A 19,443-nucleotide genomic window follows, 5' to 3' on the forward strand; every position below is an offset into this window, starting at 1 on the left:
TTTCTTAAAGTTTCTATTTAAATTCCAGTTAACACAGTGTAATATTAGTTTTAGGTGTACAATATAGTGATTCAATGCTTCCATACAACACCTGGTGCTCATTACAACAGGGGGTACATGTATCCCTTTGAATTAGTATGTTTGTATCCTTTGGATAAATACCTAGTAGTGCAATTGCTGGATTATAGGGTAGCTCTATTTTTAGCTTTTTGAGAAATCTCTGTACTGTTTTCCTGAGTGGCTATAATCAGTTTGCATTCCCAGGAACAAATAGTACAAGACAGTTCCCCTCTCTCTGAATCCTCGCCAACACCTGTTGTTTCTTGTTTTTTATTTTAGCCATTCCGACAGGTATGAGGTGATAGCTCTTTGTAGTTTTCATGTGCTTTTTCCTCATGATGAGTAATGTTGAGCATCTTTTGATCTGTTGGAGATAAATATATATGTACGTATATACAAATATATGTAGTATTATAATTCCTAAATATAAAAGAGTTGAGCCATAAATGGAACTTAAATGCATTAAAACCTGCTGAAATTTAAATGGAAAATATTACATTAGCAACATCATAAATAATAATTTTCCAAAGAATATTGCATGAAGTATATTAAGTATTTTATAATGATTAAGGCTAGAATATTTTTTTAAAGATTTTATTTATTTATTTGACAGAGTGACACAGAGAGGGAACATAAGCAGAGGGAGTGGGAGAGGGAGAAGCAGGCTTCCCGCTGAGCAGGGAGCCCGATGCGGGGCTCGATCCTAGGCCCCCAGGAGGGGCTCAATCCTAGGACCCCGGGATCAGGACCTGAGCCGAAGGCAGGCGCTTAAGGACTGAGACACCCAGGCGCCCCAAGCGTAGAATATTTTTACTTGCATTCTTGTCTATACAGTTTAAAACTCTAAAGCACTGACTGAATGAGAGATCATTTTAAAATAATTTAAAATAAATAATAGATTGTGGCATATGCCTTTTATTTAAGATTTTATTTATTTATTTTTATTTATTTGACAGAGAAAGAGAGCACACACAAGCTGGGGAAGCAGCAGAGGGCGAGGGAGAAGCAGGTTCTCTGCTGAGCAGGGACCCCAATGTGGGACTCGCTCCCAGGACTCTGGGATCATGACCTGAGAGGGAGGATGTTTAACCAGCTTAGCCACCCAGACACCCCTAAGATTTCATTTTTTTAAGTGATGTCTACACCCAGCATGGGCTTGAGTTTACAACCCAGAGATCAAGAGTCATATGGTCTACTGAGTCAGCTAGCCAGGTGCCCCTGTGGCACCTTGCATTTTAATGCTAAAAGGAAGATGGGGTATGTGCTTTGATTTGCAAATATGTTCTTTGTCCAAGTAGTCCTCAGTGCTTCCATTATCCTGGAATGACAAGATTCTTTAAGTACATTGTGAAAAAGAGACAATCCTTTCACTGGTGGAATGTTTTCAATCTTATCTGGGTAGGATCTTCTGGATGTCTCCAGGCAATTCCATTAAGTAACAGCAGCTCAATAGAAGGTGGCTAAAAGGAATCACTAATTCTGACACAGGACCATGTGGAGCATCTAATCTATTTATATGAATCTGTAACATTTCACGCAGTGCTGTCAGTTATGCGGTTGATTTTTTTAAGTTTGTTTACTTATTTTTTAATAATCTCTACACCCACCATGGGACTTGAACCCCTGACTCCAAGATCAAGAGTTGCATACTCTTCCATTTGATCAGCCAGGTGCTCCTATGCAGTTGATTCTTGAATTTTTTTTCTCTTTAACATTTGTGTCAGGTGGAGAAAAATGGTCTTCTGGATACCCAAAGTAATCAAGAATTTCTCCTACTCTTTTAATCATTTTTTTAAAGTAGGCTGTATGCCCAACAAGGGACTTGAACTTGTGACCCTGAAATTAATAGTCACATGCTCTACTGACTAAGCCAGTCAGATGCCCCTCTTTTAAATATTTTTTATTTTCGGCTTATTGAAAGTTCTCAATTCAGAAAATGTGATGTGATGCTTCAATTCATTGTGTAGTACATTAAGAGATTGCATTATCTGTTGCTATTTATCCAACCCTTTGTTTTCTTTCTAAGTCTTCCTTTTTCATTCTTTGACTAAATGGTAGACAGTACCTTTTTTTTTTTTTAAAGATTTTTTATTTATTTATTTGAGAGAGAGAATGAGATAAAGAGAGAGAGCATGAGATGGGGAAGGGTCCAAGGGAGAAGCAGACACCCTGCTGAGCAGGGAGCCCGATGTGGGACTCGATCCCGGGACTCCAGGATCATGACCTGAGCCGAAGGCAGTCGCTTAACCAACTGAGCCACCCAGGCGCCCTAGACAGTACCTTTCAAGATCATGTCTTAATTTTTGGAACTCTTTCTTATGTTACCAGAACATCTTTATTCAGTGGAATTATTTCAGGAGTTCCTGTCATTAACTGAGTTCAGTGGTCAGACATTTCACCTGTATAACTAATAATGGTGATTGAGCCTTTGAATCAGTGACCCTCTCTATAAAAAAGTGATAATTTATTCTAATATTCCTTCCTATCATTTCATGTTCTTTCATATTCCTTTTGTTTTTTAAGTAATCTCTACACCCAACATGGGGCTCAAACCACAACCCTGAGATCAAGAGTCATGTGCTCCACCAACTGAGCTAGCCAGGCACCCCTCTTCACATCTTTAATATGCTTCTTAAGCATCTTAACATCTTCCACATCTGTAGTACTGTCTGGTCTAATTCTTGCTGATTCACTGGCATGTACTTCTGATTTTCTTAGCCTTATGATAATAATGGGGGGGGAAAGGTGTGGGAACATAGGCAAGTCACTTAAATTGCCTGTGTATCGGTTTCCTTACTTTTTTCAGAGAATGTGCTAGAAAATAAGCTCAGACAAAATTCCTTGTTTGGAGTACTTGAAGGGAAGCCCACAAGTTAACCAGTTCTTTCAGTTCCCCACCCCTTTGACTTTCTCTCCTAACCAGTGGAGTTCTGAAGCTGGTGTTGGTGTGGGAGATGAAGGAGAGTGGTATTCACGGGGACTGAATGTTGGGTATTATATTCTCCAGCACTCAGTTACAATGTGTGGGGAGTTTTTTCCCACATCATCAAGCAACTCACGGGCACCAGCCTAGTGACATATTATTCAACTCCATTTTGTCACCATCTCCCCAGAGACAGCATCAGATTCCACAGGTTAAGGATTCAGACCCAAAAGACTGCCCCCTAATTCATATGCCAGTTGCCAACTCCAGCTTGTCCCCTGTGCTTCTGACCAACTGGCTATATATCACAGATTCCTATGACCTCCTCCTTGGGTTGGATTCATTTGCTAGATTGACTCACAGGACTCTAGTTTATTCACTAGATTGCCAGTTTATTACAAAGGATATAAAGTATATGAATCAACAGCCAGATGAAAAGATACATATTGTGAGGTTCCAAACAAAGGAACTTGTTTATCCATGGAGTTTGGGCCCAGCACAATGGCACATGGAAGAATTGTTCCAACAGCCTCGAGGCTCTCCTAACCCTATCCTTGTGGGGTTTTATGGAGCTTTAATTACATAGGAGTGATTGATTAAATCATTGGCTATTGGAAATTGGTTCCATCTTCAGCCTGTCTCCCCTCCCCCAAAATTAAGGAGATGGGACTGAAAATTCCAACCTTAAAAAAAAAAAGATTTTATTCATTTGGCAGAGAGAGACACAGCGAGAGAGGGAACACAAGTGGGGGAGTGGGAGAGGGAGAAGTAGGCTTCCTTCAGAGCAGGGAGCCCGATGTAGGGCTCGATCCCAGTACCCTGGGATCATGACCCGAGCCTTAGGCAGATGCTTAATGACTGAGCCACCCAGGTGCCCCAGATTCCAACCTCCTAATCACATGATCCTCCTGGCATCCAAACCAGCCCCCATCCTTCCGGGCCTTCCAATGTTACCTCATTAACATCACAGAAGGTAGTTTATCAATCTTATCGCAGGAAATTTCAAGAATTTTAGGAGCTCTCTTCCAGAAAGGGGGATGAAAACCAACTATATATTTCTTTGTGTTTTTTGTTTTGTTTTTTTTAAAGATTTTTATTTATTTATTTGACAGAGAGACACAGCGAGAGAGGGAACACAAGCAGGGGGAGTGGGAGAGGGAGAAGCAGGCTTCCCGCTGAGCAGGGAGCCCGATGCAGGGCTTGATCCCAGGACCCCGGGATCATGACCTGAGCCGAAGGCAGACTTAATGACTGAGCCACCCAGGTGCCCCATATATTTCCTTATGTTTTAAGATTTTTTTTTATAAAGATTTTATTTATTTATTTGACAGAGAGAGACAGCGAGAGCAGGAACACAAGCAGGGGGAGTGGGAGAGGGAGAAGCAGGCCTCCCGCTGAGCAGGGAGCCCGATGCGGGACTCGATCCCAGGACCCCAGGATCATGACCCGAGCCGAAGGCAGACGCTTAACGACTGAGCCACCCAGGCGCCCAATGTTTTAAGATTTTATTTATTTATTTACTCATTTGACAGAGAGAGCATAAGCAGGGACAGAGGGAGAAGCAGGCTCCCCAATGAGCAGGGAGCCCGATGCGGGGCTACATCCCAGGACCCTGGAATCATGACCTGAGCTAAAGGCAGATGCTTAACCAACTAAGTCACCCAAGCACCCCAACTATATATTTCTTATTCTAAATCACAGTATCATAGGTAGCTAGTTCCAGAGAAAAGGCTCTCACCTTTGGGGCTGGAGCTCCATATTCTGTGAGCCAGGATGCTTGCAAGTTTCAATCATTATGGCACTCTCCCTAGCACATCTGTTAGCACCACTGAGCCACTGCTACTTGGATTCCTTAGTTTTGCCTAGAGACACCCCTCTCCTAAGTGTACCATACTAAACTTAGTCCCTGTCTTATTAGCAGTGATGTCACATATACCAAATGATTTCCATTTTATTTCAGTTTTCTTCTTCTTTTTTATGTATAATGTGTTTCCCAGCAGTGACAGTCATTGGTTATATAATAGTGATTGAAAATTCACTTTTTGCCAGCCCATTTGTAGAATTGTTGGTACAATATCTATGGCTCTTGTGCGGAGCTGAATCAGAAAAGAGATCAGAAAAGCAATCAGCCTGCTGTCCATGACAGGACAGTGAGCAAAGTATAGCCGTGTTTGTTAATGTAGAGTTTGGGACCCTAGCAGAGGGTAGCCAGGTAGGGATTCTTAGGGAAGACAATGATTGAGTTAGGTTCCAGGGTATAGGAAGGGTTGGATTTGATGGAAGTTCACAGAGCAGGAAACTAATCACTTGGAGATACGGCCAAAAAGGAAAATGATCTGCCTCACAAACATGGAGTGAGATTGGAGAGGCAGGATATGGGTTTTAATGGTTTTACAGGCCCCATAGAATGGAGGGAGGGCACATGACACGCACTGAAGGATTTCCACTGGGGTAGTCCCCTGGGAATGCATGGAGAAGTCTGTAGGATAACTGGAAAAACAAAGAATGGGATCATAGACACCCATCTGGAACTGACTTAAACTCTATTAATTTATATCATTGGTCAGTAAAGTACAATTTATGGCCAAATCCAGACTGCTACCTGTATGTATGTGGCATGTGTTGTCTGTTTGGAGCAAATGAAATCAAGGGAAATTTCAAACAAGAGATCTTTCAGACCATGGGAATCTGAAAAGTTGCCCACAAATAAGGTTAAGTATCAAAAGGTCATTCCTGCTTTTGGGAAAAGTGAACTGTAGGTGTTCATTCTTTGCATTGTTTATATTATTTCTCCATTTTGCACCCTTCCTGTTCCTTCCCACTGAAAATTATCATGGGTATCTTGTGAACTGTGTAATAATGAATCTTTGTTAAAACATATACTTATTTATATTCCTTGATTTTGCTTAAAACTTGTCTCTAAGAATCAGGGATAGCTTAACATGCCCTTTATCATCAAGAGTTGGGAGGCCAAGTCTGATGTCATATTAACTTTCCGGGAGCCCAGATTCCTGATATCTGGTAAGAGTGGTGTGGGGTTGGGAACCAGAATCTCAGTGGTAGGGGAGTCAGAGTTGAGCATAGCATAGGTATAGATCAATGGACTAATGATGGTTGAGGCCAGGGGAGTGGGGACCAAAAAAATTTTTTATTTATTTTTAATAATCAACAGAATTAATTGATTATTAAAAATAATAGTTGATAAAAAATAAATGTTTTACCAGTAACTTAAAAAGTAATTAGTAAAACCAAAACAGTTTCCCTGGACATGTATAATATACTGGCATTTTTTAGTACTTTAAAATTTGCATCTGGACTTGATTTTCAGGAATCTAGTATTTGCTTATTTGTTATAATACTTTGCATTACCTGTGTGTGTGTGTGTGTGTGTGTGTTCAAATGCATATTACATAAAATTTACCATCTTAACCATATTTAAGTGTACAACTCAGTGGCATTCAGTGTGTCACATTACTTTGCAATCATCAACCATATATCTTCAGAACTCTTTTCATCTTGTAAAACTGAAACTCTGCACCCATTAAATAACAATTCCCCATTCTTCCCTATCCCCAGCCCCTGGGGATGACTATTCTATTTTCTGTCTCTATGAATTTGACTAGTCTAGATACTTCATATAAGTGGAATCATAAAATATTTGTCCTTTGCTGTCTGGCATATTTCACTGACATAAGGTCTTCAAGATTCATCCATGTAGCATGAGTCAGAATTTTCTTCCTTTCTAAAACTGAATAATATTCTGTTGCATGTGTATACTACATATATGTGCCACATACGTAATTTTGTTTTTTTGTGTTTAGGAAACACTGTTTCCCATAGCAGATGTACCATTTTACATTTCTAACAGCAAAGCACAAGGGTTCTAATTTCTCTATATCCTTGCCAATACTTGTTATTCTGTTTTTGTTATTTTGTTTAATGTAATAGCCACTCTAATGGGTATAAAGTGGTATCTCATTGTATACTGATTTTTTACTGATTGGTTTATGTTCTTTGGAGAAATGTTTATTCCAGTTCTTTGCCCATTTCTTAACCAGGTTATTTTGGTGGTGGTGGTGGTGGTGGTGGTTGAGTTGTAGGAATTCTTATATATTGTGGATATTATCCACTTATCAGATATATGATTTGCAAATATTTTCTCCCATTCTGCAGCTTGTTTTTTTTCCACACGACTGATACACAGAGGTTTTAAATTTTGGTATACTCCCATTTAATCTATTTTTTATTTGTTTCCTGTGCTTTTGGTGTCATCAAAGAAATCATTGACAAATCTATTGTCATGAAGCATTTCTCTATGAGATTTATAATTTTAGCTCTTAAGTTTAGGTCTTTGATCCAAATTCATTGTTTTACATGTGGATATTCAACTTTCTGAGCACTCTGTGTTGAACAGACTGTTTTTTCCCCCACTGAATGGTCTTTGTACTCTTGTTAAAATCATTTGACCTATAGGCAAAAGTTTATTTCTGGGCTCTATTCCATTGGTCTATGTGTTTTGCATTTTTTTAAAAATATTTTTTAGGCTTTACATTTCAAAGTTAGCATTCCTAGTAGAGCTTTTAAGGATAAATACAATGAGGAAGATTTTATTTTATTTATTTATTTTAAAGTTATCTCTAGAGCACTGTTTTTGTTTTGTTTGTTTTTAAAGATTTTATTTATTTACTTGACAGAGAGAGACACAGCGAGAGAGGGAACACAAGCAGGGGAAGTGGGAGAGGGAGAAGCAGGCTTCCCACGGAGCATGGAGCCAGATGTGGGGCTTGATCCCAGGATGCTGGGATCATGACCTGAGTTGAAGGCAGATGTTTAACGCCTGAGCCACCCAGGCACCCCTGAGGAAAATTTTAAATCACAGTATTCTGACTAGGAATCTCTGACGACTTTTGTGATATAGGCTATGTGACAAGGATACAGATCAGCAAACCTTTTTTCTAAAGGGCCAGTTTATTAAGGACAGAGAGATTTACTTTTAGAAATTGACTCATGTAATTATGGAGGCTGACAAGTCCAAAATCTGCAAGGGTGGCGTGGTAGACTGGAGACACAGAAGATTTGCATACATAAATCCAAAACCAGGCTGGAGACAAAATTTCCTCTTAGGAAACCTCAGTCTGTTCTCTCTCAAGACCTTCAACTAATTGGATAAGACCCACCCACATTAAGGGGGTTAATCCACTTTACTAAAGGTGTATTTAGATGTTGATCTCCTCTAAAAAAACACCTTTGCAATTGTATCCAGGCTGATGTTTGACCAAATATATGGGTGCTGTGGCCCAGGCAAGTTGACATATAAAATTACCATCATAAATTCATCTCTTGTCAACTTGGCACTCATATATATTTTCCTTAAACCGTACTAATCTCCAGGGGTGCCTGGGTGGCTCAGTCAGTTAAGTGTCTGTTTTTGGCTCAGGTCATGATCTCCCGGTCCTGGGATTGAGTCCCCCATCGGGGGGCTCCCTGCTCAGCAGGGATTCTGCTTTTCCCTCTCCCTCTACCCATCCCCCTGACTCATGTTCTCACTCTCTCAAATACTCTTGGGGTGCCTTCGGCTCAGGTCATGATCTCAGGGTCCTGGGATCAAGTCCTGCATCAGACTCCCTGCTCAGTGGGCAGTGGGGAGTCTGCTTCTCTCTCTCCCTCTGCCCCTCCACCCTGTTTGTGTTCTCTCTCTCTCTCTCTCAAATAAGTAAATAAAATCTTTTTAAAAAATCAAGTAAATAATCTTAAGAGAAAAAGAGTCTCTCTCTCCCTCTGCCCCTCCCTCCCCCCAAAAAACAAACATACTTAATTTCCACATAAAGATATTAACAATGTCCTACTTTTGCCTAACATGATACAACTATTTTGAGTAAAAGTAAAAACTCACTAACTCTTTCCCCAGAAAAGGATACAAAGTCTTTGGGGGATCTTAACTTTTTTCCTTGCTATCCTGTAACTGAAATACTATGATGTAAAGTTAATGATACCTAAATAAAACATAAACCTACACAACTACCCAAACATATAACAAAATGAAGAGAAATACATATTACTCTTACAGTCCTCCTTCCTTTGGTTTCAGCTGTTATTTATAACTACCGTCTTCTACTACCCATTCTGTATCCCCTTTGCCTTCAGCAAGCACCTCAGCTGGTTGTGGTTCTTTACCTGGTGGTGTAACCAAACCTTCATTTCTAAAGAGTCTGGAACATGAGTAGTCTTTCCTTGTTGTTGTAGGTTTTTATTGGCTTTAATTATAGGATATAGTAATACTAAGTGATGTCCTAAGGGATATTCTATAGTCCAAACATCCTCTTCCTTAATTCTCTTGTGGTTAGTAGTCCAATTTTCCAATGGTAATTAGGAGCAGTCACCTAGGCCAACACAGTGGCTCCTTTATTTGTTGTTTTGGAGACATAAGGATCCCAAAGTGGCTGGATAGCAGTCTTAACTTCCAGTTCAGTAGAATCACTCTTTGTCTTCTTTTTAAAGTATCTGTCTTCCTTCTTCTTCTTTTTTTTAAGATTTTATTTATTTATTTGAGAGTGAGCAAGGGAGAACACAAGTTGGGGGAGAAGCAGAGGGAGATGGAGAAGCAGGCTCCTCACTGATGCAGGACTCGATCCCAGGACCCTAGGATCATGACCTGAGCTGAAGGCAGATGCTTAACCAACTAAGCCACCCAGAGACCACAGTATCCTTCCCTTTGGAACAAAAATCTCTAGGCCAGAAAAGCATAGGTCATAGGGACAGGAAGTAAAACTTTGCTAGTAGGTCACTAGGATTAATAAGGAATGGTGCTGCTCCCATTTCTACCCTTTAATTACTGGACCCATGAATCTTGACTGTCTGAGAAACTGTACCATATTGAATGTAGATTCATGGTATATACATCCACCTGGAAAATCCATGCTGAGCCCTGCAAGATATCGCCACTAGCTGGCACCGCTTCTGAGTATTTCAAAGGCCATTATACCATTCGATCAAGCCAGCAGCTTTAGGATGGCAGGAAACATGGTAAGATGAGTGAGTTCCAACCATTGCTGTACTTCATTTTCTGTTGTTGGGGAGGGAAAAGTTTTCTTTACCCTTCTATGGTCTTTGGCTGGATCTGAATATTTTTTAAAGATTTTATTTATTTGGGGCACCTGGGTGGCTCAGTCGTTAAGCATCTGCCTTCGGCTCAGGTCATGATCCCAGGGTCCTGGGATCGAACCCCACATCGGGCTCCCTGCTCCGTAGGAAGCCTGCTTCTTCCCCTCCCACTCCCCCTGCTTGTGTTCCCTCTCTCGCTGTGTCTCTCTCTGTCAAATAAATAAAATCTTTAAAAAAAGATTTTATTTATTTATTTATTTATTTATTTATTTATTTATTTATTATTTGAGAGAGAGAAAGAGTGAGCAAGCACAAGCAAGGGTGGGTGGAGCAGCAGGGAGCCCAATGTGAGGCTCAATCTCAGGACCCTGGGATCATGACCCGAGCTGAAAGCAGACTGAGCCACCCAGATGTCCCTGGATCTGAATATTCTAAAGTAGATTAATGGGAAAATCATGCAAATTTATTGAATATAAATTGTATGTAACATGGGAGCCTTAATAAAGAAATGAAGACCCAAAGAAACAGACCTGAGTATATTGATGATAGATTTGTTGAAAAGTGGGCAGTCATGGAAGAATACATTAAGGAATATGAGGTAATTGTAGTAAACATGGGGAAACATAAAAGGTCTTGTTTGTTCAGCTTTTTCTCAGTATCCCTTTGTGTTCTGAGATAAGGATGTTTATTTTTTATGGATACTGGATACTTTCACATGTGGGTTTTATGGACTGTTTTAGGGAAGAAGGGTGAGGTGGGGGGTAGAGTATGAGTGAACTTCCTGATTCTGTTTTTTCTCAAACTCCTTCATTTTCAAATATTCAGTATGCTAAGGTGACATACTTGGGGGTAGCAGGTCCTGAACCCCATCACTATGAAGTGAGTTCCTTGATCAGAAGCAACGCATGTCAGTGAATATGATATTCTACAAGTCCATAGATGGTGGCTTGACAGTTTGGGCAGAAACACTGCACACAGGGAAGGCAGATCCATATCCAGAGTAAGTGTTTATTTCAGTAAGAGTGAAGTGTTGCCTTTTCTATGATGGAAGGGGTCCAATGTAATCAGCCTCCCACCAAGCACCTAGCTGACCACCCCAGGGAATGGTGCCATATCAGAGACTCAGTGTTGATATCTGCTGCTGCCAGATTGGGTTCTCAGCAGTGGCTTCATCCAGGTTAGCCATGGTGAGTGGAAGTCCATGTTGCCGAGCCCATGCATAACCTCTGTCCTTGCCACCATTATCTCTCTGTTCATGGGTCTGTTGAGTGATGATGGGTAGCTGGGGAAATGGGCTGACTGGTGTCCACAGAATAGGTCATACTGTTCACTTGATTATTAAAATCCTTCTCTTCTGAGTTCACCCTTTGGTAAACATTCACACAGGACTCAAATATCTTCAATTATTTGCCCATTCAGAATAGTCTATCTGTATACCTCTTGCCCGGACCTCCTTATTGCCAATTGCCCAATCATGTTCTTTCCAAATCCCTGGCCATTCAGCCAAGCCATTGGCTGTAGCACTGCAATCAACATATAATCGCATGTCTGGCCATTTCTCTTAAGCAAAGTAAACAACTAGGTGCACTGCTGGAAGTTCTGCCCACTGGAAGGACTTCCCTTTACCACTTTCTTGTGTTACTTCAGGACTATCCCAGAAAAGGGACGTAGTGCTGCAGCTGTGTACTTTTGAGTGGTGTCTGCATATCCTGCAGGCCTGAGTTTTCTCTTCCTCTATCATATGATCATAAGGAACCTATAATCAGCCAATTTCATTTTATTTATTAGTTTGAGAAAGAGCTCAATGCAGGACTATATCTCACAACTCTGAGATCATGACCTGAGCTGAAATCAAGAGGGGCGTTTAACCACTGAGCCACCCAGGTGCCACCAAAGTGAACTTTTATTCTTCTGCAATTTTCTCAAACTCCATTAGCTTAAATTATTCAATATGCCAAGGTGCCATATTCTGGGGTAGTGTGGTCTAAACCACATCAGTTGTAACTATTCAACTGTGAAGTTGTAGCCATAGATAAATATAAAAACAAATGGGCTTGGCTGTGTGAGATAATAGAAAAAATATATATCAGCTATATTTTAATAAAAGAAAAATATATATACACACACACACATACACACTCACAGTTCTGACACAGAGTTCCTAAAACCCTTGTGATTTTTTGATTGATAAGAACACTGAGAGCAACTTTTGTTTTAATATTTGGTCTTTGACCCCATCCCTGACACAGAGCTCCTGAAACCCTTGTAAATTCCTTAGTGGTAAGAACCCTAGGAGCATATTTTGTTCTGAGGAGGCAACTCTGGGTGGGTTCCTGGATGGCTCCTGGATGGGAGCTGACCACCAGAAAGAAGAAGTCATGATTAGAACCTTAGAATTTTTCAGCCCCACCCCTCACTTCTGTAGAGAGGGGAGAAGGGCTAGAAATGGAGCTAATGATTGATCCTGCCTCCCTAATGAAGTCTCTACAAAAATCCCCAATGCATGGCACCCCAACTCCATGGGACAAATGCTCCTGCTCTTAGGAACCTTTCAGACTTCAGCCTGTGTATCTCCTCATATGATTGTTCATCTGTATCCTTTTATCATATCCTTAATTAAACTGGTCAATGTAAGTACAGTTGACCTTTGAACAATGTGGGGACTAGGGGTGTCGATTCCCACACAGTTGAAAATCTATGTATAAGTTTTGACTCCTCCCCCTGCAAATTAACTACTGATAGCCTACTATTGACCAGAAGCCTTACTGATAACAAATAGTGGATTAACACCTATTTTGTATGTTACACATATTATATACTATATTCTTACAACAATAATTTTTCTTTTTTTTTGGATTAGAAAGCATTGGTATGTATTTATTATTTATTTATTATTATTTTTTTATTATTATGTTCAATTAGCCAACATATAGTACATCATTGGTTTTTGATGTAGTGTTCAGAGATTCATTAGTTGTGTATAACACCCAGTGTTCAACACACATGTGCCCTCCTTGATACCCATTGCCCGGTTACCCCAGCCCCCCACCCCCCTCCCCTTCTGTAACCCTCAGTTTGTTTCTTAATTTTTTCAGTATTTCTAGGCTACATGGTTCACCTGCAAGTTTTTTTCAAATTGTCACAAATCTCTGAAAATCTTTCCAATTTATTTATTGAAAAAAATTGACCTATAAAGTGGACACATGCAGTTCAAATTTGTGTTGTTCAAGGGTCAACTGTAAATGTTCCACTGAGTTTTGTGAGCCACTCTAGCACATTAATTAAACCAAAAGGCACAGGAGATCACAGAAACCTCTGATTTGTAGCCACACCACACAGACGTTGTGGGGAACCTCTGGACCTGCTACTTGCAATTGGCCTCTGAAGTGGGTGGGAGCAATCTTCTGGGACTGAGGCTTAACTGTAGGATCTGACACTATTTCCAGGTGGGACAGTATCAGAGTTGAGTTAAATCAACTGAAATTTGAACTTTGTGTAATTTTCATGTGTCCCAAAATTCCCTTTCTGTTGATTCCCTCCCAACTACTTAAAAAATGGAGAGGCAGTAGGTGAGATTTGGTGTCATTTGCTGACCATCTGGGGTGTTCTTGTCTGAAGCCTGGATACAGTGAGAATGTGTGCAAAAGCCATGGGTAGAAGAGTGTCTTTTTTGTTACTTGTGACCTGCAGGAGTATTCTCAAGAGGAGGGGCACTTCCTTCCCCGGCTCAGCCTCTTCTGGAGCTGGTCTTGGGATTTTCAAGAATGCTGTTCCCCAGACTGGGGGAAGGGAGCCTATAGCAAAAATCTCTCCTAGTTTTCCTGTGAATGGGTTGTGCCTGTAGGGAAACGCTGCCGCCCAGTGCCTTGAGCAAAGTGCCTGTAGGCACTCTCTTGGGCTTCTGTGCTCAAAGTGCGTGTTCTGTTTTGTCTTTTGACCCAGCTATCCGCTTGGGCTTTAGGTTTGTGGAAGAGGAATTATAATGAGAGTCATTGCCGCTAAGAGTCACTCCAGTGTAGGGTAGTGGCTAAGAGCAGGGACAAAGTAACCAGAGTGCTGGGCTTGAATATGGGTTAAACAGCTTGTCGACTGTGTGACTTCGCGTGTGGTTCTGGACCTTTCTGGGCCTGTTTCCTAATACGTAAGAGGGATGGAAATAGAAAGCAACTCATACGGTTGTCATTTGGATTAATGATAAAGTATCTGGAAAATCACCTGATACACAGTAAGCAGAATATGTGTCTGTAAAATAAATAAATCAATAAGGAAAAATGGTTGTTTACATAGAGTGCAGACTTCAAACCATGCAGTCTTTATTCCCTTGAATTTCTGCTTCTGAATTTTAAATTTTGTCAAAAAAAAAAAAAGACTTTAGCCTGTCTGCAGTATCATTTCAAATACTGTCCACATTCCGCAAATATTTAAGATACGAAATCATTTTACCTGTGTCTCAAATTGTATCTTATTTTATAATTTTAACTTTTGTATTTGTTTTAGTTCTGATACGTTGGAATAAAAATTTTAAAAAAGTTGTTTTAGGGGATGACTTTCATTTTCATACTAGCCAAAATGTTTTTAAATAAAAAAGACTAATGTATTTTTTTTAAAGATTTAATTAATTTATTTATTTGAGAGAGTGAGAATGAGAGATGGAGAGAAAGCACATGAGAGGGGGGAGGATCAGCGGGAGAAGCAGACTCCCTGCCAAGCAGGGAGCCCAATGCGGGACTCAATCCAGGGACTCCAGGATCATGACCTGAGCCGAAGGCAGTTGCTTAACCAACTCAGCCACCCAGGCGCCCCCTAATGTCGTATTTTAAAGGCTCTTTCACAAAAGTCCTCCTAATGGTAGAAAAGATAGACTGGAGATTGTCTAGTGGTCCCACAAACAAAATTTCATATTATCTTATTTTATATTTAAAAATTTTATACCTTGTTCTGTTATATATATAATTGTATTTATTTTATTTTAAAGGATTTTTTTACCAAAAAAAGAAAATATATTGTATTAAAATAAGAAACTCAAGCCTATTATTCATTTGCCTTTTCCCTTCCTCAAACATAACCATATATCATTTAATAAATGATATTAACTATAGTGCTTAAAACTACATTGAAAATTATGAACTTATACTGAAAAATTAAAAGTTATGTATTAAGAACCACTTAAATCTCTAAAAAATTATGCTTTTTGGAAGGAGTTATGTTATTTTTGTTTGAATTATCTGCAAGCTCCTTCAAAGGCAGGGACTATTTATTTGTTTCTGGATGTCCAGGGCATTCACACAGCAGATACTCAATAAATGTGTGTACATGAATGATCAATGTGTGTATGTCCCAGTCAACATATCTTTAATAATAAAGATCAGAAGACATAAGTATAGATATTTTATTAGAAAATGTTTCACTCTCAGAGCAACATATAAACTACTCTGCAAGATTAAAACAGGGGATTTTATCCAAGAAGCAGGACATCTTATTTTCAAACCAGGGCAGGATTTTTATACTTCCCTCACATTCAGGAAATACAAAACAATTTATATGAGTCAAGATCATCACAATCTATCACTTACTTTTCAATGAAAATTTATTAATGTATTAATTATATACATTTCAGCATATAATAATTTCACAATATAACAAACTCAAAACGGAAATCCACTTTCAAAACAAACTTTTTCTTTGCTTCTTCCTGTCCTCAAGCTTTTCCCCTAACATTGACTGAGTTACTTCAGAAAATGTTAAGTTTGTATATTTGAACTTATCACTGTCTATTTGGATTATTTCAAAAAGCAAGACAATTCAAAATAATGCTGTTGGGATTTATGCAGCCCTTGCCCAAGCAGCAGATTTTCTAAGGACCAGAATGTGTGTAGATTGGAAGACCTCATGGTTAGAATCTAACCATTTTCTTTTGGCTGGCTGCCTCTTCTCGATCTCTTCTATTTACCTGCTTGCCTCCTACTCCTCCTGATGGTATGCTTGGGTTTTGTAGTGGCTGGGGGGTGGGCTCCACTGCTAGGGAGGGAGCCTGGTATTCTTTGTTCTTCACCTCTCAGAGGAATTAGAAGGGCCAGAGTAGGGAGTCTGTGCGCTGTGTAGGTTTGACTGTGGCAAAAGCAGAAGGTGAGAAGGACCACCTAGATAGAGAGATCACAAAGAGCAAGTACTTCATAATGACTGAACATCCTTGCACTTTTTTCTTTGAAATTCTCTTTTCCTTATTGATTTCTATGAGTTCTTGATATAGTATATATTAAGTATACTGCAAATGGATTCTCCTGTCTCTTTTAACCTTCTTTATTATATACTTTTACCAGACAAGGGTCCTTAAACAACTTTTTCTGTATCATTTGATTGTTTGCTTTTTATATGGTACAGTTCATAAATTCAAATGACAACTAAAAAAATAGGCTTACAGAGATGCTTCAGTGGTACATCTTTCTATCCTGTCCACCAACTTTCTCCTTTGTAGGTGACTATGTTAGGACACTTTTGTATATAATTTCTGATCAGTTTATTCTCTTAATTAACTTTTTGTTTCAGAACAGCTTTATATTTACATAATTCTTTCAAAGATAGTGCGGTTATTCTATATCTCACACATATATTCCTCTGTTATCAACATCTTACATTAGTATGGTGCATTGGTTGCAGTTAATGAACCAACACTGAAGTTCATACTTTATTCAGATGTTTTCAGTCTCTTCATAATGTCCTTTCTCTGTTCCCAGATCTCATCCAGGATATTACATTTAATACTCCTCTCTCAAGACTCTTCTTGGTTGTAACAAAACCCAAAAAGCTTCTCAGACTTTCTTTGTTTTTGACAGTTTTTGGATTACTATTCAGGTATTTTGTATAATTTCCCTCAAATGGAATTAAAAAAATATATATAATGTACACACCATAATATCCTCCTTTTTAAAATTGTACAATTCAGAGATTTTTAGTATATTCACAATGTTTTACAAACATCCCTACAATTTAATTCCAGAACATTTTATCATCCTGTAAAGAAACCCGATAACCACTAGCAATCACTCCGTACTCATCCTTCCCCCATTCTCTGACCATCACTGCTTGGCTTTCTGTCTCTAGGATTTGACTATTTTGAATATTTCATATAAGTCACTCATACAAAATGTGGCCTTTTGTGTTTGGATTTTTTCACTTAGCATAACATTTTTCAGGGTTCATCCATTTTACAGCATGAATCAATACTTCATTCCTTTTTATGGCTAAATGATATAGTATAGATATGCTATACCACATATTTTGTTTATCCACTTATCAGTTGATAGACATCTGAGTTATTTCCTCTCTCTGTTATAATGACTGCTATGAAAATTCCTGTACAAATTTTTGCATAGATGTGTGTTTTCATTTCTTTTGGGTTTTATATTAAAAGTAGAGTTGTGGGTCACAGGATAACTTTGTGGTTAAATTTTAGGTATTACCAAACTTTTTTCTACAGTGGCTGCACTAATTTACATTCCTATCAGCAAAGTATGAAGGTTCCAATTTGTCCACATCCTCCATAACACTTGTTATTGTCTTTTTGATGATAGCCCTCCCACTGAGTGTGAAGTGGCACCTCATTGAGCTAATCTTTTGCATTTCCCTAATGACTAATGATGTTGAACATCTTTTCATGTGCTGATTAGCCATTTGTTTATCGTTTTTTGGGGTGAATTCAAATCTTTTGCATTTTAATTTATCTTTTTATTGTTGAGTTGTGAGACTTCCTTTAATATGATATTTGCAAATATTTTCCACCATTCTGCTGGTTGTCATTTTATTTTCTTAATAGTGTCCTTTGAAGCAAAAACTTTTATGTAACTGTGATAAAGTCCACTTTATTTTTTTGGCTGCTTGTGCATTAGGTATCCTATCTAAGAAAACGTTGCTTACTTAAGTCAACATCACACAGATTTACACCCATGTTTTCATCTAAGAGTTTTATATTTTAAACTCTTACATTAAGTCTTTAATCCATTTTGATGTAATTTTTATATATGATGTAGGAGTTCTGATCAGTTTTCAGATTCTGTAGCTTCAGCTGTATAGAGAAAAGTTCTTTTTATTTTGTTTTAATTTTGAGAATAGTTTTACTCCAGATTTGTTGTCCCTTAAGTTTATACCTTTGAGTGTATGACTTGGGGATAGGTCTAGACTTTGGAAAAAATGGAATTGTTGGAAGACATATCTGTCTAGCAACACAGTCCTTACAACAAAGCATATTGGTAAAGTCCCCCCCTTTTTTTTTTTGTATATTTCTTCCCATTTGCAGGGCATTCTCAATCAGGCTTGTAAACTGATATAAATTATATTCTTTAAGTATATGAGTGATCCAATATGGCAGCTCTCTTTGGATTGTGTGTAAGGCTCAGGGAGCTTATCGTGTCTTCTTTGGCATCTAAAGCCAGCTTCTTATGGTGGTAGAGCAGCCAGAAAATTATCAGGAGTGTGGTCAGAGTTGTCAAAAAAAAGCAGGCTGGAAAAGGATTTGGAAGATGGGTCAATAAACTAGACAATCAAGTATGTTAGAGTTGAGAATTAAATATAATTTTGTTTTAACTTAAGATTTATTTTTTAATTCTAAAGGTAATTAACACTGTGTAAAGTATAAACATGGTAAAAACATTAAAAAAAACAACACAAATACCCAAATTGTTACAGCCAACATGAGCCTAAAGGGACATGACTAGTGAACATGTGTATGGTATCTTGCAACAAGAAAATGACATGAAGAAAAATCTGAGGAAATATGAGTAAGATACAGATTTTAATTAACAACAATAACATATATACCCAATTTTTATTTCCCAGTGGAAGTTACCACTGTAATAATTGGGGCTGTTCAAAGAGCTAACACATTTATAGAGTTTTTGGTCTGAATCAAACCCTATTCTATATATGCATAATCACTCATTTAGCTGTCAAATCATTGTGTAAGATAAGTACAATTCCTCCATATTTTATTACAGATTGAAAAAAAGGCATAGAAAGTTAGATAATTGCCTAAAGTAACATTGCTGTCAAGTTTCACAACTAGAATTTGAATCAAATGAGTCTGAGTCCAAGGATGGTTTTCAACACTATAAGTGGTATGTATCCGTTCATACATTTTTTTAATGTGCATGTAAACATATATTTACATAAAATATTCACATTGCATTAATTTTACATAATATTTTGCTATTCACTCCCATGATCAGAGTTGACTTTCTATTTCTAGGGGGGTAACTAAAAATAGTCAATATGACAGAGTGGCGTATTTTGGGGTAGTATATTATGAACTCCTTCATTTTTACTTCACAAGAATGTGTAAAAATGAACTATTAGTGCAATTTTGT

The 19,443-nt window shown here is 38.5% G+C and overlaps 1 pseudogene; it reads right to left on the minus strand.

Moving 5' to 3' along the window:
• Nucleotides 1-1,427: 1,427 nt before the first annotated feature.
• On the minus strand, nt 1,428-6,693 carry LOC112839969 (centromere protein K-like; annotated as a pseudogene).
• Between the last annotated feature and the right edge of the window lie 12,750 nt (nt 6,694-19,443).

Source organism: Callorhinus ursinus, unplaced genomic scaffold (assembly GCF_003265705.2).
Source record: "Callorhinus ursinus isolate GAN/ISIS: 27379988/994484 unplaced genomic scaffold, GSC_fseal_2.0 scaffold47, whole genome shotgun sequence".
NCBI lineage: Eukaryota > Metazoa > Chordata > Mammalia > Carnivora > Otariidae > Callorhinus > Callorhinus ursinus.